The 23,763-nt window shown below is 43.9% G+C and overlaps 1 pseudogene; it reads left to right on the forward strand.

Moving 5' to 3' along the window:
- The first annotated feature begins 941 nt into the window (after positions 1-941).
- Positions 942-21,779, forward strand: LOC118888080 (annotated as a pseudogene).
- The last annotated feature ends 1,984 nt before the right edge of the window (positions 21,780-23,763 follow it).

The raw sequence follows: 23,763 nt of genomic DNA on the forward strand, positions 1-23,763 counted from the left end.
GCAAGCAAAAGAAATGACAGAAATATTTTTGTCCTCTTCTTTTTTTTAACACATGAGAACAAGATTCCAGAGGTTACATGGAAGCTCTCTGGGGGAGAAGTAACCTTCTCCCCCAAAGTTCTAGAAGTCCAGAGCTGAGACAAAGTAGAATACATGTTATAGAAATGTAAATGCACATTAATTTACTCATTAACATATTAAAAGTGAAACTCCAAATTCAAGCCATAAGTTTGAAATAGAAACATGCAATTCAGTTAATGGAGGGATTTTACCTACCTCATGTATTAGTTTATTCTATGACAGAATTTGGACTCACACTCATATATACATAAATCACATATATATTGTATTCTGCCTTTATTCTCTGAACTTGATTTTAAACTTGATAGTTACTAAGTTGCAACGCTAGTCAAGCCATTGTTTTCTTCTATGACTTGGTTTTCAATCTGAGTATTAATGAGTGGCTGTAAAGCACTTAACAGACATAAGAGCCACACACAGTGTTATCTTAATGTAAAGATTTTCAACGGACTAGTTGAAAGTTACAAAAAGAAAAATGCTGAAGTGGCATATACTCCCACCCACTTTTCTTGTAGCTCAGTTTTCTAAGAACACTGACATTATTTACAAAAACTATGAACTATCATGAAGATATAAAAAATGCCAAGTTGCTTAAGCAGAGGCATTTTAACTACGCAGATGGCTGGAAAGATCAAAGGCCACATATGAAGTCATTTTTTGAGTACCACTAATACATTAGAGAACTTTAATCACTTAGTCTAATTTTAAAAGTTTTAAATGCTCAGTAATAGCTGCTTTGACCATAAGAAAAGAGAAGGAGGGGAGAGGAAGGAGAAGAAAGTAAAAGAAAAAAGTCAAAAAAAGATTAAGTAGCCCTCTTTGCAAACCAAGGCAATTAAAGAGACATCTGAGAACGAAAAATGAAGGAAAGAGATCAGCTCTTGAAGCTGAAGTAAGTGATGGTGATATCTGGCTTCTAGAAGCTGAACACTGATATCACCCACTACTGGTGGCAACACCAGAATTTCTATAGGGAAGTGACTTAGGAACAACCATCCTGCGGGAAGCAGCAGCTAGGAGCTCGTCTGGACGCTGCATTCACACAGAAAGCACATTACTTTTACTGTAAATTATATCTTTATTTGGGTGGCCTTAGGGCATTGATAAAAACTGGGGGGGTCAAAAGCACCTTCACATACATACAACTCGCCCTTTAGATCTGCCACTGCAGTTTGAATATACACATACCCCCTTATATACTGTATATAGTGGAGAAACAACAGTTAGTGCAGGAATTAGTGAAATGAAGAAAAACTCCTATCTTATTAGAGCTGGAAAGGACTCAGACATCATCAGGTCTGTGATCTGAAGGTCACAGGAGGAGGTGAACAAAATGCTGATAGTTACTCAATCTGGGTGACAGGAACATGGGGGTTTTATTATAGTATCTTCACTAATTTATGCCTATTTTTAAATGTTATAATAAAAGTGAATGAAAGAAAGAAGGATGGGGAGAGAAGGAGGGAGGAAGGGAAAGAAAGAAGGAGGGAAGGAAAGAAGGAAGAAGGGAAGGCGAAGGAGAGAGAAAAAGAAAAAAGAAAGAAAGAAGAAAAAGGAAGAGAGAAAGAAAGAAAGAAGGAAAGAAGAAAAGACAGAAGAAAAAGAAAGAAAGGAAGGGAGGGACAGACAGAAAGGAAGGAAGGAAGGAAGGAAGGCAGGCCTCAAGTCTTATGGAAAAGAAACACTGGTAGTTCCCCCCTAAACCACGGATGAAGAATGACCACAGCAAAGGACTCCACACTCCACACTCTGCGCTTACACATCTATGTAAACCAGGACCCCCCGTCTGACCCTATGTTTAACATGGGTCCTTCACTTTCGCAGAAACTGTCGCACCAACTGCCTGAGCTCTTGGGAAGAAGTGACCCCTTTTGAGAGGTTCAGCAATGAGGGTCTGGATCTATCCAAAGGTAGAAAATGAGACATGAAATCAAACTGCCCCACGTGTTCAGTCCTCTGGCCATCTTTTCTGTGCCACTCGAAAGGCAAACACATCTGCCGCCCAGCTGCACAGCTTCATCACGGACAACCAGATGGGCTCTTATTTCATGGATTCTAGTTGCAATCCTTGTACAGACTCTTTTATTTTTTGAAAACCCTTCACTACTCAGCAGTCCCAGAAATGCATGTCAGCTCTTCATATGCCAAATTACTCACCTGCCATTTCAGAGGCCAAGTTCAGAAAGTGTTTAGACGGGAACTTAGAGGAACTTGACTTGATGAGGAGGGGGAGTTGGCTCCTCGTGGCAAACTGAAATGAGTAGACAGACCTCCTCGTATTCCAAGCCAGGTGTTGTTTTTCTCTGCTGCTGAGTACTTGTCTGGTCCTACATAGGCTAAAAAAACCCTGGGAATGTTGGTGAGGTCCCTTGGAAGTAATTTTATACAAGGTCCAATCAATTCACTGGAACGTTACTAAGAGCCTGCTAGGTGCCAGGTACTGTGCTATGAGCTGGAAATAAGGTACAAATGACCTCAAGAAGGTCAACGTCAAGTGGGTAAGATTAAGAAAGAGGTCAGCAATGATAATCCACTGTGACATGTATTACAAGGTGCTTACACAAGCGCAATCACAGGAAGACAGAAAGAAAAGGCTACAAAGAGGACACGGCATGTGAGTTGAGTCTTGAGGGGTGACGAGGCAGGCACCTACTGACGGTATGGGAAGGAGAGCACTGCAGAAGGAAGGAACAGCAAGACCCAAGGCCCCGGACCACACCCGGGTGTGAAATGCACACACCCCATCCATTGGGTGGAGCAATCTTCGGGCAAATGTTATTATGTGTCTTCTATGTTCCTAAGCTGGGTGGGGATGACGCAAACAGGACTCAGAAGTGGTCCCTACACAGAAGGGCTCATTGTAAAGTCTGCTCAGAATTGCTGGTGAGCGTCTCAGCTCGACTCAGACTGGAGGTCAGAAAGGTCTCTGTTCCTGCCCTGGGCAAGAGCATCTCACACACAAGGAAACTCAAGTCCCCCAGGACTGAGGAGCTGAAGGAACAGCAGGGCCGGGTAAGCCTTAGGGACAGTTTCTGAGTCAGCACAGCACGGCTCTGTCGGCGCTTCGTCACCCCTTTCATTGGATTCTCCTAGATCCTTTCCTTTCTAAAGTCTGCCTCTTGACCACCCTCCCCCTGCAAACACACACACTCACCAAAGACCCCACGGCGGACTTCCCCCTGGACTGCCTTTCCCAGCAGTGCCTCTTTCTCAAAGCTGTGTCCCTCCCCCAGAAAGTCCGCCATCCCTTCAACTATGAAGACCCCAGCCCGACGTTAAGAGGAAGATGAGCGAAGTGAGTAGGAAGATGCGAATGATCACAAGTCTCTCCAGCTCCCTGAAGCCTGATTTTTTTTTTTTAATAGCATCATTTAACTCAACTTATAGGTAGCATTTCAGGCAGTCTGGAAGGGATGCTTTAGGGCAGGGACTTGTTCCAGCGGTCCCACCGGCTCCCACACCCATGAATAAACTTGGCCCTGGGAACGAAAAGAAAAAACAGTTCTCCCACCTGAGAGGAGACAGCCTCTGCTCTTCTCTGTTTGGGATCCACCAGTTTGATCCACCATGGTGAGCCCTGGGCTGGCCTGGGCAAATCTGCATCTCTTCCTGAAGGGCTGGAAGGCTGGTTTGAAGGGGGCGGTGGCAGTCAGCTGCCCGCAGCGTGGTAAGCAAAGCTCTGGACCCGCGTCTGCCCGACCAGTGCCCAGCCTCGGAGCCCAGCCTGCCAGCCAGGGGCTCAGAGAAGCCGGGGGCCCTCAGCCAGAGGGCCTTCCCGTCCCCCTTTATTCCCACTCCCAACCTCACTCTATCCTCTTGTTCCTTCCCTAGGGGCCCGGCACTCTGTGGATGGTCAGGGAAACCTGGTCCAGACTCTAGCAACCCCTCTACCGCCCACCAGGCGCAGCTCCTGCCCTTTCTCAGGTTCTTACAGGAATCCGATCAGGACTTCCTAGCAGGCCTCCGAACCCCAGGCTCTTATCAGCGGTGAGCCAAATCCCACATCTTCTTCTGGGACACAGCCCTAGCAGAGCCATCTCTGGCTCAAATCCCGCCCCAGCTGGGCCTCCCCTGAGTAGAGGATTTATCTTTGGGGAGCTGAAGCACCAGGCCCTCCTCAAAGCCTCAGGTTAAATATCCACTGATAAGGCTCGGCCACATCCTAAGGGGTGTCTCCTGCTGGTACGTGGGTGAGCGGTCCTGGAGGCCCGTCCTCCAGCAGCTGGGTGTGGCATCACCTCCCCATCCCTCAGAAAAGGCAGCTTCGAAGGAGATGGTGACCACAATCCTTCCAAACTGGAGGATCGGGAGTCTGGAATGCTTTCACCTCTTTGTTTCTCCAGTTTCGGGAAAACAGACAAAAGTCATCTCGAGGGGTGAAGGAAGCTTATCAGCTGAAGAGAACTCAAGGAAACCTCGGCTGTTTTGCAGGCTCATTCGTTTATTTTCTGTCCAGTCACCCTGATAGCCCCTACTGCGCTCGCTTCCCTTCCCTGTAAACAAGCAGCTCTAATTAAACTCGTTCTGTTGGATAAAGGTATATAACCTTGAAGGGCCCATAAAAAAATGGCTTCACTCTGAGGACTTCCAAAAGCGCGTGGTCCCTTTGTCAGGCCCTAGACAAGGTTAATTTATGTCGTCGCTATCTTACTCTGAAGAACTCGAGTTACTGCACATCTGTTCTCTGCCTAATCTTTGCAGGAACACTGTGGTGGTCTTGGCAGCTCAGAACACCTAGTGGTCTCTTAACTGTTTCCTGCCCCAGATGTCCAGGCTTTCAGATTTGATTTTCTCTCCGCCTTTGCCCCCGTAAAAGCTTTCCATTTCCTTTCAGACAGTGTCCTGGCTGTTCCGTGTTCCCTGACTCCAGCTCGGGGGAACTCCTGCTCCCCAGACAGGCTGACTTCAGGTAGAGACTGGGAAGCCCGGCAGGAGAAGAAAGCAATTATCCCTTCATGTTCAAAATGGAGAGAAAAGATGATATGAGAGGGGAAATTATGCAAGAAAATATGGATGTCAGACAATGCTGTTCTTCAGTCTGTGGTTGCAATTAGAATTTTTTAAATTAAATAGAATAAAAACATCAGAGTATATTACATTAGTAAGGGCATTCTTTTGTAGAACCTTTGCTTTAACTGTACGTGTGTGTGTGTGTGTGTGTGTGTGTGTGTGTGTATTTTCTGGGTTATAATTTAAAATTCCTTCCTATGAGCTGCAAAGTAGTTTGAAATTCTGCTGTAGTGCATTTGGAGCTGTCTCAGTCCTACGGCTTTAACATTTGCCATCAATGTGACTGCGACCAAGTCCATTATGGTCTCCGAGTCTATTTTCTCATCTACAAATTGGAAGTGGTAATAATATGCACCATATTAGGGTGATTGAGAGGCCCCAATAAGATAAAATGTGTGTGAGCTTTATTGCAAGGTTCTATGCCAATCAAAATCCACCTCACACCCCAGGAAGGGCTTCACGGAGGACGCCCAAGTTTGGTACCGGATGAGAGAAAGGGAATAACCACGGAGGAAGCCTCAGGCTCAGGTGTGGCTTCAGGACCTCACACGTTGCTTCATTTATTTAACAATATTTACTGAATGCCTTCTATGCATTTGAGTGACTGGGGATAAACAGACACAGGCTCTGACTTCGTGGAGCTGATGTTCTAGTGAGGGGGCAGCCAAATTAAAAGAAAAAAATGATAGTGTGTGACATGACGTTGAATTCTCTGCGGAAAATGGCCTACAGGTAGACCAGTGCATTTGTTACCAATTTTATCTAAGATCCTATGTAATTTTTTTAGCAAGTTTTGGTGGCTAAAAATGTTGGAAAACCACTGTATAACTTTGCTACTTTGGGGTGACGTGGTATGTAAGGTACCCAGAGACCCTTTTTGCAAAGGACACCCTCGGAATGCGTTCCCTTTAAGAGCTCTCTGGGATAATCCACCTTGGGCATCTTTTGATTACATCACCATCAGTTTTAATAAAAAGCGGCTTTAAATCAACAAGAAGGGCTTCTTGTCTAGAAGAGAAGTAAACACATGGAATTTGTTACCTGAACTAGATGTAAAGCCAAAACATAGACAGGTTCAAGACAGGCTTAGATAAATACATGGATAATAAATGTTTAATGGCATTTAAAAATTTTTAAAGATATTATACGAACTATAGGGCATCCTGAGAGTTCGTGAGTGCTCTTGGCTTCTTCGTACCAAGCCAGTGGCTTACTCACCATCCCCGTCATCAACACTATATAACTGCTGTCTGGTGACTTAAGTCCCGGGTCTCCAGCTTTTGTGATAATTTTTAGCAGCCAAGTTCAAAGGCTGGGAAACCAAACCTAAGGTTGGGAATCCTGGATACTCAGCCTCGCTTCCAGTTTTCATTTCTAAGTCAGTTCACATTTCTCGGACTCACACTCTCCTTTACAAAACTAGTCTCGTTGACCTTTGATGCCCCACTGAGTGAAGGAAAAACAAAAAGAGAAAACCGCTGATATAAAATTGTATCATGAGAGGGACTTCCCAGGTGGTCCAGTGGTTAAGACTCCGCACTTCCACTGCAGGGGGGCATGGGTTTGATCCCTGGTCACAGAACTAAGATCCCACATGCTGCGTGGTGTGGCCGAAAGAAAAAAATAAAATAAATAAATAAAACTGTATCATGAGATCCTATCCATTTTGGAGGAAAAATCAGCACACTGTTGCCATGACGCTTTATGAGGTAACAACGAGCGTGTGAATCAACTGTGCTGGAAGATCTGACCCTAGGTCTTACACACTCAGAATCTTGAATTTGTCAGCACATAGAAGGTGGAACTGTTTCTCAAAGGCAGTGCACATTAACCAAACTGAGATTTACATATAAAAGAGAAATTCAAATTTTTACTAAAAAGGCAAAAAAATATATATATATTGTCCTATGGTCTAAAACAGGGTCAGCAAACAATGGCTTGCGGGCCAGCTCAGCCTGACGCCTGTTTTTGTAAAGCAAGTTGCGCTGGAGCACATCCAGGCCCTAGGCTTACGTACTGTCTGGGGCTGCTTTCCCCCCAGGAGCGGCAGAGCTGCGTTATGGCCACAGAGCTGCTGTGGCCTGCAAAGCTGAAAATATCTGCAATCTTGCCCTTTACAAAAGAGTCTGCCAAACTCTGGATGTGAATATTTTTGTTAATACAATTAACACATTCTCTCCTTGAAGGAGTATAAACTAAAGTGGGAAGTTTGTTTAATGAGCATAGGAACAGAACAGGTGGGCTTCCTTGGGTGATATGAAGGACTAATTCTCAGCTGAGAAAGTATAAGACATAGTTGTCTATTACAGAGGAGCCATAATATTAAAATCCACCAGACAAGCTTCTTTGTCCTTTGGGCTGTGCTTGAATGGACCCTGCCACAATTTTCTTCTCTCTGTCTTTTGTTATTGTGCCTCCGTTGCTAAAGAATCCCCATCAGATTTATGTAGCAGGCTAACCCTGAGGCTTCATGTAGTATGAACAAAACTGGTCCTGTTTCCTCCCTCCACAGAGCCAGCTCATCACAGTGACACAGCTGAACGGAACACAGAAGTGACTCCAAAGCCATGACGTGTAACACAGCTATGGACTCAGGATGCTCTCCGTGGTGGTAAAGGATGGCTACTCCTGGCAACACAGCCAATTTCTGAAAATCATCTTTAGCTCCCTCATGCATGTTACACTGCTAAATCTTCTTTCTCCTTCTTCAAAATTCCATTATGCTGTGTATGAGATGTCCTCATCACACAGGCAGACTGCCTTTCTCATTTTGAGTTGTATTTCTCTAGGTATCGCCATGCCTTTTCTTATGTACACCAACTTAGTGTCTCCTAGTTCTGTTCTTCACTCCTCACCAAGATGCTATGGCTAGGGAAACAAGAAAAGAAAGAAAGAGAGAAGGGGGGGTGAGAAAGAGAGAGAGAAAGAAAGGAAGGAAAGAGGAAGGAAGGAAGAGGGAGGAAGGCAAGAAAAAAGGAGAACAGAAACAGAGAAGAAAGCTCCTAATTTGTAAATCTTATTCTTGCCATATTTCAATAAAGTTGTTGCATGTTGACTTGTGTCCTACCCCCCCCCCCCAAAAAAGATGTTGACGTCCCAACTGCCAGTACCTCAGAATGTGACTTGTCCATTGTTGCAGATGTAATAGTTAAGGTCAGGTCATACTGAAGTAGGGTGGGCCCCTGATCCAATATGATTGGTGTCCTCATAAGAACGCAACCATGTGAAGAAAGAGACACACAGAGAACACCATGCAACAATGGACACAGAACTGGGGTGATGCAAACCAAGAAACCAAGCAATTGCAGGTAAACACCAGAAGCTAGGAAGAGCCAAAGAAGGAGGCCCTTCTACATTTCAGAGACAGCGTGGCCCTGCTGTCATCTTGACTTCAGACTTCTGGCTTCCCATACTGTGAGGCAATACATGTCTGTTGTTTTAAGTCACCCAGTCAGGGTGTTTTGTTACAGCAGCCACAGCAAACCGATACATAAATACACTGAACCAAGTCTTGTAGCTCAGTGCCAGACTGTGTGCCAGACTATTTCAGGGCATTGGTTTGAGAGCTGAACCCATTTCTCTTTTTCCAATTTTTGGGGGGCTCCTCATGTTTGGCCCCACTTACTTTCTGCATGTAGGATGGCAGACATTTTGTTATAAGAATTATTTCACGTCTACCTCGATAAATCCTTTTTAGAAACGTTCTGCACTAAGCACTGTGTCTAGTACAAGAACACTTTCCTAAAAAAATGTGTGGAAGTACCTCTTCTTAGACATTTCTAACACATGTCAAGTTCTCTCTTCCGTGGGTGTGCAGTGGGCTAAGAAACTAAAACACTCGTCCACCCACTCCAAGGCCTTTCTTTTCTGTGACTGTGATTTACCACACTGCCCATTAACCTCAGCATCTGGAACCAGGCCACACTCCTCTCCCAAATCAGACACATCCTTTAAGAATGGACCAACATCTTTTAAGAAACATCGAGACTCATGCAGATTCTGGCTCAGTCACTCAGGTAAATAACAGTGATGATGGTGACAGAAGTCTTTGGCTTTTTAAGCCATAAACTTAGCTCCAGGGTTTTGATTCATAGCTGGATACGAAACACTGTGGGAACTTTGATTAGCAGGTGGTCCCATCAGGTGGATGAATTGTTTCTACTTTCTCCATAGTTATTCACAGTTCATTTTGCTTTCAGAATTTTTTAGGTAAGGGTTTGGAACTCTAACATGTTTGGGTTTTAAATTCTGGAAGGCATGCGGTGGAATTTTTTGGCACTCTCTTTTGAGTGATTTATGTACTGCTCCCATTGGATAATCTGTTTTATGCATGTGTGAAGGACTGATGCTCTGGAAACGTTTGTTTCAAATTTGCATGTGTTGGCCCTTCTGGACCCTGCACTTTACACTTAAATGAAAAAAATCCTTCCCCAAGAGATAGTTACACTACATCCTTAGGGAAAAGATCTTGAGATCCTTTCACCTCTTTTTTTTTTTTTTCCATTGGCAAGCATCATTAAGAAGCCAAGAGTAGGAACGCTGATTTTAAGATCAGCTGGGAAGATACCCAGCTAAAATAACTTGGAAGTATGTTGGGAATTTCAAAAACATGATGTGTGGAGAAAGGATAATTAAAACAAGAATCTCTGAGGCCTCCAGAAAGCAGCAAAGCAGCAAACTCTGCTAAGGCATCTGGTAAGAGTTTCTCTTTGATGATAGCAGACGATTAGTGGCTCTTCCACTTCTGAGAATGAACATTGCCCTTGTTAAACAGAAAGAGCACTGTGAACAAGTCATCTCCAAATTACCCTGAAGGTAGCGGTGTTGAAGCATCAGCCCTCTTGGAATAACTCCTGCCAGAGTCATCCTCTAGGACAGTGACAAACATGCTGGCTTCATAAAGAATGGTATCAGTCCCAGAATTTAGAATTTAGAGCTGGAAGATGGCAGAGATATTCCACTGGGTTTTAGACAGGCCGTTGAGTCTATTCATTGGGCACCCGTCAATAAATAAGATTATGTCATCTTGATCTTTCACTATCAGTTGGGAACCCCAGGGGGTGTAGGGTCAAGCCCACTGGGCAATAATCAATAATAACCCCGTGCTAACAGGGGTCACGTCTTGCAGTCTGGTTTGTCAACAGGAACCCTGGATTCACACAAAGAACTGAGTGTAGCTTATGAATAATCTTTCTTCATCTAGGATAACAAGTGATTTTCTAGTGGCCCGTCCCCATGCTTGGTGCCATGGGAGAGATCAATGTACCCCAGATGCACCCCTATAAAGGCAAAGATTAGTCTGGGTGCTCTTCGAGACAGCATTGTATCAATTAGCATCCATGAGGCAGACAGATGGCACATTCACAAGAGTTTAAGCACAGGAAGTTGAATGAAGAAGCAGGGTGAAGGGAACCACGAGGGATGCTGACATGCTGGGAGGAGCAACAGCAGAAATCTGTCACCACCCTGGAGTCGGAAGGAACACACGGAGGGAGGGCGCTGCCGGAGCCTGAAGCATTAGGGCCGTGGGAGAGGGCGCAGGTCCTTCTGCGGCAGATGATGGAGCCACTACTACAACTGCAGCGAAGCAGGAGGGACTAGGAACCAACAGGGGCCTCCTTTCTCTTCCCAGCCTGCAGTCTGCTGGAGCCACTCTCCTTTAGTCCGAGCTCAAGGCAGCCTCGTCAGCCAGAGTAGCGGGGCTGAGGAGGCCGCAGAATGAATTTGGGGATGAAGGGAAGGGAGACAGAAAGTAACTTTGGGCACAGGCACCTAGAGATGAAAGAAGACTCTCCTACGCATAAGGTTGCAACTATACGTTACCTTGGACTGAATCACTTCTGCTCTGCGTAGGGTTGCTTGTGCAATGCACCGTCCCTCCCCCAACACAAATGCTCACTCTATCAGCTGTGTAAATGTGGGGGGAATAGGTGTTCCTTGCTGGGAAGAGGGGAGGACAGTAAGGAAGCTTCCTGTTGCCAGATATATATATAGGAGTTAAGTTGGGGTATGGAAATGTGGTTTCCAGAGAAGAAACATAACTAATTTCTAAAAGGACTGAATGCCTCCCAAAGGGGTGGGCTAACCAAGAGGATAGGAGGTACCTGCGCTAGCGACAAAGGTTGAAAACTAGGGCTTCTCGGAGGTTCCAATAGGAGAGCTGATTTCTGCACCATCACTGGTTAAAATGTAGAGGATATTCCAGATCTAGCCACTCAGAGCCAGCAACGAGCTTGAGGAACAACGGCTGGGTGTGGGAATGTAAATCAGAAAGAGCATGATCTTGGCACCTAACACAAGTCACTGCTGGGACCTAAACCGGCATGGATATGCCAGCAATCGTGGACAAACTGGCATAACCCGTCTTCAATGGCAAAGTCAAGTGGCAGCAAGAAATAACAGCAATTGGGACTTCCCTGGTGGCGCAGTGGTTAAGAATCCACCTGCCAATGCAGGGGACATGGGTTCGAGCCCTGGTCCGGGAAGATCCCACATGCCGCAGAGCAACTGAGCCTGTGCGCCACAACTACTGAGCCTGCGCTCTAGAGCCCATGAGCCACAACTACTGAAGCCTGCACCTAGAGCCCGTGCTCTGCAACAAGAGAAGCCACCACAGTAAGAAGCCTGCACACCGCAACGAACACCCAACACAGCCATAAATAAATTAATTAATTAATTAATTAAAATAAATTAAAAAAAAAAAAAGAAAGAACAGCAATTGTGAGCTGATCAGAATCTGGTTGTCTCTCCACTGCCTGTGCTGGAGGAGAGGTCCACTGACTCAGCATTGGGAGGCCGACTGCTCAGATAGGGAGACAAGACTTATACAGAGAAGAACACAGAAAGTGAACAAAATTGATATCGTGCCAGAGGCTTTCCGAGGCCAGAGAGATGGTGTGGATGGTCCCAGAAGACGCATGAAGGCTGGGACTGGAGCTGAGCCCAACAGGAGGAAGACTGTTTAGCGAGGTAGAGGAAGATGTTAGGAGAAAGCCACATTCCAAGCGAAGCTCCCCGAGCTGGAAATGCATAAGACACACCGGGCAGATGGGGAGGAAGTCATCTGTCCAGAGAACAGTGTGCTAAACACGTCTGAGCTGGGAGAGGTGATGGAAGCAGTGTACAAAGAAAATCATTCTGGCCATGGGGTCCCAGATGGACTGCACTGGGGAGAAACTGGGGGTATGAAGACGGGTTAGGAAACTACTCAAGCTCAGAGATAGTTCCGGCATGAAGTGATAAGGGCTCAGACTGCAGTTATGGCAGTGGGAAGGGAAGGACAGGGCAGACTCAAGAGACACTGGTGAGGATGACGAACAGGCCTCGGCGACTAACTGAAAGCGTAGGGATTGCTGAGGAGAGAAGGAACCAACGGTGCACAAGAGGTTTGCAGCCTAATCGACTCGGAAAATGATGGTGTTACAGAGAGATGTGGCGAGTTAGCTGGGGAGGGGGAGGCTAATAATTTAGTGAAACAATTATGATGATTTTAAGGTTCTGGTACACCATTTGGGATGGTATTTATTGGAGGTATTCTTCTTCAGACGAATACTTCACCTGGGTTCAAGAGCTCATAAATGGCCTGGCTGTCCACCATTTTCTCAAACCCCAAACCTAAGACATCCTCATCAATCCTTTCTCCATTACTCCCAAAATTAATCAGTCTCCAAATCCTATGCATTTTACTTTTATTATCTCTCAGATCTACCCACTCTCCCCAGTCCCATACTCTTTATCTTTGTTTCGACCACAATCATCTTTCACCTAGAACTCAGCGATTCTTTACCAAATGGTGTCCTCCCCACCCCCAACCCCCCATCATTTTCCACAAAGAAGTCAGCCAGGATGGTCTTTCTAAATAAGAAATCAGATTCTGCCATCTGCAGATTATATTCCTTTGGTGGCTCCCTTGGGATAAAGCCTTAACAGAACATGATAATCTATCTTCTCATAGTTGACACCTACTTCATTGTCTGCCCTCATCTCTCATCATTCCATGTCTCACCTTCTATGTCCCAACCACACTGAGCTATTTACATTTTCTTGAATGTGTCACGCTCTCTCTCACTCCTAACCTTGCACATGACTGCCTTCTCTGTCTGGAATATCTTCCCTCTTTCACATCGCATCATTCTCGACATCAAACGTCAAAATATCCCTCCTCCTTCAGGGAGCCTTTGCTGACATCCCAAGGCCATTCTGGGTATCTCTTTTCTGTGTTTCCTCAATATTTTATTCATCCCTGTATCATTGCTTGTAACACTGTGTAGAATTAATTGCTTATTTGGTTATGTGACTTCCACTCTAGATCTATGTGTCTAACCACAAAAAAGTATTTGTTTAATGAATGAATAAATTAAGCAAATAGACACATGGTTCTCTTGGTATTTAAATCAATTCAACAAGCTGGCACTGAATAACTACTATTTGCCGTGCCCTGTGCTGGAGGTTGGGTGTATAATGGTGAGTGCACTCCTGCAGACAAGAAATGTACAATCTAGTATAGTAGAGTCAGTGATAAGTCAGCAAATATATTACACAAAAAGTGTTCAGTAATATGGAAGGGTCAGAAGAGTGCAGTGGAAAAGGCCTATACTTAAACTCAGATTGAGGTTCAAATTTATTCTCCAATTTTTATATGACCTTGAACAAAAGGCTGAACCTCTTAAACCCCAGTCCTTTAATCTATAATGAGGACACAAATCCTATTTTAGATCTTACTATGATTAAATAATAACCGTGGGGCATCACAGGGTTCATAGATGTTCAATAAATGCTATTTTCTTCCTTTATATGTTTTGCTGTTGTGTTTGTGCTGTCATTGTTCAGGACTTAAAACATCTTCGGATACACCTTGTTAAAACATAACAGTGGGTGAGGTGTGGGGATGGGGCAGAATTTAATCACAGAAAGGGGCTCAGGTCTTTCCTGAGAGCTTTTGCTAGGGGAAGAAGGAAAGGTCTCTGGGAAGTGAGGATGATACTGTTGGAGAAGAAAGAAGGGTCCAGAAACTGAGGCAGAGAGGCTGAGACTGCTTCTCCAGCTTGAATGGATGTGCAGGGGAGGGGGAACTGGGATCTGATTGGCATGTTGGCCTAGGACTGATACTGGCCTCCTCACTTGAAAATCCTAGGAGTTCTAACGTCCACAGAGTTTTCCAGCCACAGCTAAGACCCGTCCACTCACAGCTCTCATACATTTTCTCCTTCTTTCCAACCAGCTCAAAAGGACCTCGATGTGACCAACCCCATCAGCAATAGCAGCAGCAGAGCAAGGCTAAAACTGCAGGCTTGCCTCTAGCTAACTATATTTCTTCACAGTGTCTTTTTTTGGTTTCTTCTTTAATCCATCAGCTATTTTCCTGGCCCTATTCCTGCCTTAGTTTGAGATCTCTGCTAAATTTCCCCAGATCAGGGATTTTAACATAGCGGTGGGTTATCCCCAGTGAGCAACGAGCGCAAAAATTGAGTGCAAAACAATAAAATGAGAGTAAGAAAAAAAAAAAAAAACAAAATAAATATCAAAAGCAAATAAAGGCAGAAAAGAAGAAGAAAGTTGGACTCTATTTACAGACGGCATGAGTATTTGTGCTGAAAACCTCAAGGAAATCTACATGACGGCTACTAGAATTAATATGTAAATTTAGCAAGGTGAGAGAATACAAAGTTAAGCATCCAAAAATTAGTTGTATTCTGTACGCTAGCAGTAAACAGAAAATTAAATAATAAAAATTCTATTTGCAAGAGTACCTAAAAACAAACAATACTTAGGATTATATTTAACAAAAGATATGTGAGAACTCGTCACTGAAAATTATAGAACATTGCTCAAAGAAATTAAGGAAGAATCACATACATGGAGAAATAATCCATGTTCATAGATTTATTGGAAGGTTCTGATTCATAGTACATTAAAATTCATAGGTTCATTGAAAGATTCAACTGTTAAAGATTTCAATTCTACTCAAATTGATTGATGGATTCAAAGTAACCCCAGTCAAAATTCCAGCCAGTATTCTCACTGAAATTGACAAGCTCATTCTAAATTTTATTTGGAAATGTGACAGCTCTAGAACAGCCAAAACAATTTTGAAAAAGAAGAACAAGATGGACCTTGATAGTGTAAGAAGAACTTATGCTATCTACAAAAATCGATATAGTGCAGTATTGACAGAAAGATAGACATAAGGAACAATGAAACAGAATAGAGTCCAGAAAGAGATCCACACATATATGTCTAATGGTGCTGGAATGATTGGATATCCATATGCAAGAAAAAAAGTGTCAACTCAAACTATACACAAAAATTAACTTGAAATGATCATAGACCTAAATGTGAAGCCTAGTACTATAAAATTTCTAGAAGAAAACAATGGAGAAATTTTAATGACCTTGGGTTTTCTGAAGACTTCTTAAATAGGAGAGAAAAACCATGAGCTATAAAAGAAAATGTCAATAAGTTAGACTTTATCAAAATAAAAATTTGGGTCTTTAGGGCTTCCCTGGTGGTGCAGTGGTTAAGGAATCCACCTGCCAATGCAGGGGACACGGGTTTGAGCCCTGGTCCAGGAAAATCCCACATGCCGTGGAGCAACTAAGCCTGTGCGCCACAACTACTGAGCCTGAGTGCCACAATTACTGAAGCCCGTGCGCCTAGAGCCCGTGCTCCACAACAAGAGAAGCCACCACAATGAGAAGCCCGCTCAACGCAATGAAGAGTAGCCCCCACTTGATGCAACTAAAGAAAGCTGGCATGCAGCAATGAAGACCTAATGCAGCCAAAAATAAATAAATAAATAAATTAATTAATTTTTAAAAATTGGGGTCTTTAAAAGACATTGTCAAGAAAATGAAGAGACAACCAAGAGAATGTAAAAAATGTTTGCAAAGCATATATTCAACAAAGGACTTGTATCCAGACTATTTAAAGAACACTTACAATGCAATAATAAAAAGACAAACAATCCAATTAAAAAATGAGTGAAAGAATTGAACAGACACTTCACTAATGACAGTACACAAGTTGCATGAAAAGATGTAAATGACACTAGTCACCAGGGAAATGGAAATATAAAACTACTGTGAGATTCCACCATGCACCCATTAGAATGGCTATAATTAAAATGATGGACAAAACCAAATGGAGGTGAGGATGCTGAGCAACTGGAATTCTCATACACCCCTTCTGGGAATATTACATGGCTCAATCACTCAGAAAAAACTTTTTGGTAATTTCTGAAAAAGTGAAACATATGACCCAGACGTTCCACTCCCAAGTACATACACAAAAAAAATGAAAACATATGTCCACGCAAAGACCTGTACACAAGTATTTATAACAGTTTTGCACACAATAACCCTAAACTGGAAATCATCCATAGCAGCTTTATGCACAACAATCAAAAATCGAAACCAATCCAGATGTTCACAGGCAGGTTATGGATAAACAGAAAGTGATACATGCACATGGTGGAATATTATTCAACAATAAAAAGAAACAAACTGCTAAATACTCAACAAAATGAATAAATGTCAACATCATTATGTTGCGTGTACGATGCCAGACATAAGAGTATGATTCCATTTATATAAGTCTAGAAAATTCAAAAAAGCTGTGACAAAAAAGCAGCTCTGTTTTGATTGGGGCTAAAGTAGAAGAAGGGAGGGACAAAAAAGAAGCAAGAAGAAATTTTGGAGAACGATAGAAATATTCTCCATCTTGATTGTGGCAGTAGTTCCACACGTGTACACACTGAGTTGTGCATTTTAAATGGATGCATTACATTGTACGTAAATGATACCTCAATAAAGTTGATTTTCAAACAAAAAGGAAGGCTAGCCCAATACTATGTCTCTCCATATACCTACATCGCTACATATAACCACCAATCTCTGGAATTTGAACTTGAACTTTCCAAACAACACCAGTTCCCTCGCAGTCTCATAGAATGAGGAACCCATTCGCTGTCAATTTTCCTTTCCTTCCTGTCATGCATACCTCCACATTTCACTCTGTCTACCACTCCACCCACAAAATACAAGTGTGAAGTTCCCTCTTGACTAACACAACAACTTTAGACTCCCCCTGAAACAACAAACACAACAGCACGTGTGCATGGTGTATGTGCATCTTTTCCCCCAAAACATCCCTTTATGGGGGGTGCTATACAAGGAAGCAAGTGATGTAATTGTTATACGTGATAACTAAATGGTTAGAGGACAGGAATAAAGAATTGTAGGAGTTAACTATGAATCTGTGATTATACATAAATCATGTCACTTTGGAGTGGATTATTGAGGAGGAAGGGGACAACCATTTTCAGATCAGCTGCATCAACACGGGTCTGCAGGGACTTCCCTGGCAGTCCAGTGGTCAAGAATCCGCCTTCCAATGCAGGGAACTCGGGTTCAATCCCTGGTCGGGGAACTAAGATCCCACATGTCGTAGGGCAAGTAAGGCGGCGCACTGCAACTACTGATTTCTAGCGCCTCAATTAGACAGCCCACCTGCCGCAAACTACAGAGCCCATGCGCCTTGGAGCCCGTGCCCCACAACTAGAGAGAAGCCCGCGCGCTGCAACTAACACACTGCACAGCCAAAAAATAAATAAAAAGTAAATAAAATGTTAAAAAAAAAAGAGAGAGAGAAAATCACCTGATTTTTTAAAAAAAACCAAAAAACACTGGTCTACAAGGTCTCACAGGTGTCCTGCACACCCTCACCTTCAGGTCACCTGCTACACAGAAGGTCAGCTACACTAGCTTGTTTCCTTCAGTCTAGCGCAGAGGTCCCCAACCTTTTTGGCACCAGGGACCGGTTTCATGGAAGACGGTTTTTCCACGGATGCGGGGTTGGGGGGGGCGGGGAGATGGTTCAGGTGGCAATGCGAGCGATGGGGAGCCACGGGGAGCGGCAGATGAAGCTTCGCTCGCTCGCCCCCTGCTGTGCGGCCCACTTCCTAACAGGCCGCGCACCAGGACTGGTCCACGGCCCGGGGGTTGAGGACCCCTGGTCTAGTGAGTATTTGCTGCTGGTGGGGATTCCTTAAAGCTGCAATTAGTTAGCCTGATCCCATAATTTGTTGTGTTCCCAAAGCCAGTCACAATAATTCCTCCTGATTCCAAGAAGGTGTGCCCAGAATCTAGACAATCTTTCTGCTGTTGTCCACATACCCAGTCCTATTATTCTGACCAGCTGATGATTGATATTTGTGTAGGGTCTGAGCTCTGCTACTCAAGTGTCAATAATATTTGCTGACTCAGAGAAGCATTATTGTAGTTGAAGTAGAGTTCTTGCTAACCTCTGTCTCTTTCTGAAGGCCAGTTAGTACTGCTTCTGAGTTAGGGCATTGGAATCATAAAATTTTGTAGAATACGGTCGTAACATTTAATTCCTGCCATTTACCCTCTGGTCAGAAGTATTAGAGGTCTGCAGATGGTCTGGCAAGGTTTCCAGAAGCAGTAGAAACCAGCAGCTGACTGCACAGCTATATAAAATTAAAAACTGTTTCAAGATAGGTACCATATGTACATGTACAAATCCATTAGTTAACATGGTGAGCTTTTTGCATTATATGGGTATTAAATGTTATGGGAAATAAGGGACAATCAGAGAAATACATTGGCAAGGAAAAGAGAGAAACATGTATCGAAATCTTAACCTAGGATGGTTGCTTCCCAGTTTTAATAGGATATACTTTGGTTAAGAAAACATGGAGAAAACAGACGCAAGACTTAAAACTCAAAGAAGACTGGTCAGGGACAATGAGTGAAAATAGCAATGCCTCTTTTCTAGAATCCTTAAAATATATTAGTGTCTTGTTTTAAATTAGAGAGAGACTAAATTAGTCTTTTTATGACAATTCAAAAGTCTTTATTATGACAGCAAGTCTAGCACTATGGTTTTCATTTTAGGAGTGTTATAGATTTGCATAATATTGTAGGAGCAAGGAGTATGATCCTTACACCCATTGAAGAAATTAGTGATAAGAAGTTAGACTAGCAGAGAAATGAACGTTCAAAGGGAAACTTTGAAAAGATAACGAGATGTTTGAATGAATTCAAGGCAACCTGTTTACCAGCTGTTTGGCTAAAAGTTCATGTAAAAAAATTCAGGGGTAAGGCCTGCACTATTTGAAACTCTATGTGTCTTCAGAAGACCAACACTGGGATTAAAACTGAAAATCTTTCATCACTTTTCTGAATATTGGGACAATATGGTGTTCAGTTGTAATCCATATGTTTAGCATTTTTAAGGTCAGGCTTCCTCCGGGTTTTATGAGCCATCAGGGACCCTCTTCTTTTAGTTGTGTAAGCCAAGGTGACTCTGTAATGAACCAGGGTACAAGCCTAGTCTTTACACACTCTTTCATGAAGAATCAAGAAGGATCTCTCTGGTCTGAGTCAGCCTGACACTGATGGCATGTGTGGGCAGGTCTGCTGTATGCCTGCCTGGTCTGCAATTCTAGGTGATGCTGGGGTTTTAGAGGAAGAACGGATCATACTCTGACCCTCTCTGAGCTCAGAAACAAAACAGAAATAGACACCAGAAGGATCAAGACGGGGAACACTGAGAGTGGCAAACAATGGTTCTCCGGCAAAAGGAATTGTCAGCATAAGTTTTCCTTTAGCTCAGGTTAGATTTCAAAAGACATTTCTCGGGCTTCCCTGGTGGCGCAGTGGTTAAGAATCCGCCTGCCAAGGCAGGGGACACGGGTTCGAGCCCTGGCCCGGGAAGATCCCACATGCCGCAGAGCAACTAAGCCCGTGTGCCGCAACTACTGAGCCGGCGCTCTAGAGCCCACAAGCCACAACTACTGAAGCCCACGTGCCGCAACTACTGAGCCCGTGCGCCTAGAGCCGGTGCTCCACAACAAGAGAAGCCACCGCAATGAGAAGCCTGCACACCACAACAAAGAGTAGCCCCCACTCACCACAACTAGAGAAAGCCCACGCACAGCAATGAAGACCCAACGCAGCCAAAAAAAAAAGAGTCCTCTTTAAAAGTCATGAAGGACACAAAATAACTAAAAAAAAAAAAAGACATTTCTCTAAGCGAAAGTTAATATTAAATTGGAGTTCAGAGAGTAAACTAAATTTTTTAAACACTGTAATCTGAAGCCATCTCTTCAGGGTAGCAAAGTTGAAATCCATATGCTAGCAGATGATCTTTGACTTAAAACAATTTTAAAGGACCGACATCACACTTTTTAATACTCCTTGTTATTATTAGCTCTATTCAAAAACACGTTTCTCACAGGTTCTTTGCACATTGTTAAATGTGCAACAAATGTAGACGCATTTATTTTTAAGGGAGGAGAATTTTCAAGGACCTTGGGCCTCGCTGTTCAGTTTGTATAATAAGTGGGTGGGACATTATATGGATGACCCGGCATTCATGGGTCGCGATGAAGAATAAATCCCTTAGAATAAATTCCTATCTTTTTTCTTGAATTTTGGTACCTGGCTTTTTTGCAGTGGCATCTTCTGTCTTTTATCCCAGTTTACAGTTCTATTCTGCCCCTATATCCACGTCTGGTATTCACCACAAAGTTGCTGAAGAAGTTATTATTGAACAAATCATTGTTGAATCAACGAATTTTCTACCATAAAGCAGCAAATTAAACACGATGTCTAAGTTATTGGCATACAGAAAAAATGAAAACCCACAGGCCTCGTAAAAGAACCTTTAGGCAGCAAATTTTTTACTGGCTTAATTTTTTTTACCTTAAAATTTTTCCTTTCTTCTTTTTTCTGGAGATAACTGGACTTTGTTGCTTAATTTTCTTTAGCGTTTTCTCAAGCAGCCTTCCCCCAAAGTCCACCGCTTGGGATGCTGCACAGGTGAGCAGACCGGCGAGCGTGTGAGCGAGGCGGAATCTCGAGTCACAGCCACGGTCCCGGTTAACTCGTTCTTGAAGGAGCGGGAGGGGGAGGGGGGGAGAAGGGGGGACCCTGGTTGGGGTCAGGGGGAGACGGTGGCCGGGGTGAGGAGGGTGGTACAGAGGACAGCAGGGCCAAACGCCGTGGGGCTGGCGGAACGGCCACACGCATCCCGGCCGGGATACTCGCGCCGCCCGTGAGGCGCCTGCGCGCTACACGCAGAGCCCCGCCCCTCGCACCCGTTACGCCATCATCCAGGCCAATCAGAGTGAGGAGGTCCGGCAGTGCCGGAGAGTCTTTGCCCAGCTGGCTAGAGATGACGTGGAGGTCAGTGCCACAGAGTTCACGAACATTCTCAACCAAGTCGCGACCCGACCTCCTGGTCTGAAGACTGATGGTTTGGGCATTGACTCCTGTTGCATCATGGTGACCGTGATGGGTAGTGACACGACCAGCAAGCTGGGCTTCGAGGAATTCTAGTGCTTGCGGAGCAACATCAAAATGTGGCAGACAGTTTGACGCTGACCGTTCAAGGACCACGGGCGGCGGTGAACTCCCCAGGAACCTTGGAGGCAGCAGGGTTCCGCCTGAATGAGCATCTCTACGACAGGATCATCGCACGCTACTCAGATGAGAGAGGGAACACGGACGTGGACAGCTTCATCAGCTGTCTGGTCAGATTTCTGTGCCTTCAGACCTCTTGACAGACGTGGCACCGGACAAATCCAGGTGGACAGCCAGGAGTGGCTGCAGCTGACCATGTATTCCTGAATGGGAGCCCCAGACCTGCCCCCTCATCGCCTCGCCGCAGGACTCACCTTGGACTCTTCCGTCTCTCCCAGGCCTGAGGCTGTCTGCAGTCACGCCTTCACGGGCCTTTCAGTTCTCCCAGCCCTTGGCATCCAGCTTCTCCGTCAACAGCCAGGGCCCAACAAGCTTCACCACGCCCTGCCCGGAGGGTGACCCCAGGCCAGCGCACCCGATCTCACACCCACTGCATGACCCCTCTCCCGCACCTGTGCCATGTCCAACACTTGAGTTGCTTCCACACCCCAAGGGCCCTTCTCTCAGTTCTGGGAGGATCAGTCCAGTCCCTACACACCCTGGCATACCCATTCAGTTACCACCCAGAGAGCCCGAACTCCAGGCCATAACAGGCCCATATGCGCCAGTGCCTTTGTCTGTATTCTGCTCCCAGCCTGCCAGGCCCAAAAGGACATAAATGTACCCCAGTGGCTGCTCTCTCTGAAAAAAAAAAAAAAGTCCAACAACTTTTCGCAGTCACTATAAACTCATGCATACCTCAAAGCCTTTTTGAAGAACTAACATACAGCTCAAGATTTTAAGACTGCTATTTTGTGCTACAATTCAGATTTACTTAGTTAGGTCAGAAAAGTTCCCGCAGTACAGAAATCCATAGTCTTCCCCCCTTTTTATCTCGGGAAGTGATGGAACAGTGTAGAAATTGAAGGACCTGTAACAAATGGGGTATTTGATCAGGTACTACCTAAGTACTAAGTACCCAGGGTTTTTGTTTTGTTTTTCATGTTCTATCATATCACCCAAAGAAGGAAGAGAACTTTGAACACTCTTCCTGAGAATAATTAATGACTGATTTGCTATGCTTGGAATGTGTAATGCATTGAATTCCAGAGGACATGCCTATCCTTACCAGTGGGCAGGAGAAAATGTACAAATCTTTCTGAAGAAAATATCTCTGATTGGATATCCTGCTAATGATCATGAGAGTGCTGTTTTGGATTTAAAGCTTGCTCTGCAACTCAACCCTAAACAGAAATTCTATTTTAATAAACAGGCAAAGATAAAGACTAAGAAAAAACTACCTTACAAGTGTGTGTTTGTAAAAACTCCACATCGCTTCCTTTGCAGGAATAGTCTTTGGCAGTAATTCTCATTCTGTCTCTGATGTTCATTAGATTGTATAACCTTGGATGAATCAATAGCCTGTAAAATAACTCAAAAAGTTGTTTTCAAGATTATATAAATGTAAAGATGTCAGACATTTAGCATCATGTCTTGAATAGCAAAGCTATTCATTAAATGCTAGTTTTCTTTCTCTTCTCTTTTCTCCATATGTAGCATTTAAAACTTATTTTGTACACCACTTGGAATTTTATGTAAGCTTTGAGAAAATGCACTTTAATATCTGTGCTTTAGGAGCATTGTGAAAGAATTTACCCCAGTTACATGCCCCATTTACATGGTGAACAAAAGTATATAACATTGTGTGAAAATCAGGGCCAAACCTCTTTTGCAGGTCTTGAGACTAGTTAAGTATTCCCCACACTGAAACACTGCACGTTGGCCTGCTTCACCTGATCGAAGTGATGAGAGGTTAAAATCACTGTGCAGAGTGCTTTAAAAATCTTGGGCAATCTTGAGCATCAAAAGAAAATCATTATCTGTTTTACCTTCCTTCTAATAGCATACTTAAGAATGAAAGTACATTTGGATGAAATCCAACTGAAAGAAAGCCCCCTCTGAAATGAGGATTCTGCCATCTCCTCTAAGATTGTTGTGCGTATACTCAATGGGATATTGTGCCATATGCTTGGCATGAAATATTGAAGTGAATAATGGGAAAAAGAATTCTTCAAGTTTAAAAAATATTTTTCTGGGCAAAAAGGAAAGGGATTGTGAAATTTGAAGTTCTAATCATTCTGGCTAAAGGAGAACACATTTAAAGGGCTATGTTGGGACCAACATAAATGTGTCTTTGTTTTGGGTCAGGGTTTAATGCATAAAGGCCTTCAAAAGAACAACACCTAAA

The sequence above is a fragment of the Balaenoptera musculus genome, chromosome 21, assembly GCF_009873245.2.
Source record: "Balaenoptera musculus isolate JJ_BM4_2016_0621 chromosome 21, mBalMus1.pri.v3, whole genome shotgun sequence".
Lineage (NCBI taxonomy): Eukaryota > Metazoa > Chordata > Mammalia > Artiodactyla > Balaenopteridae > Balaenoptera > Balaenoptera musculus.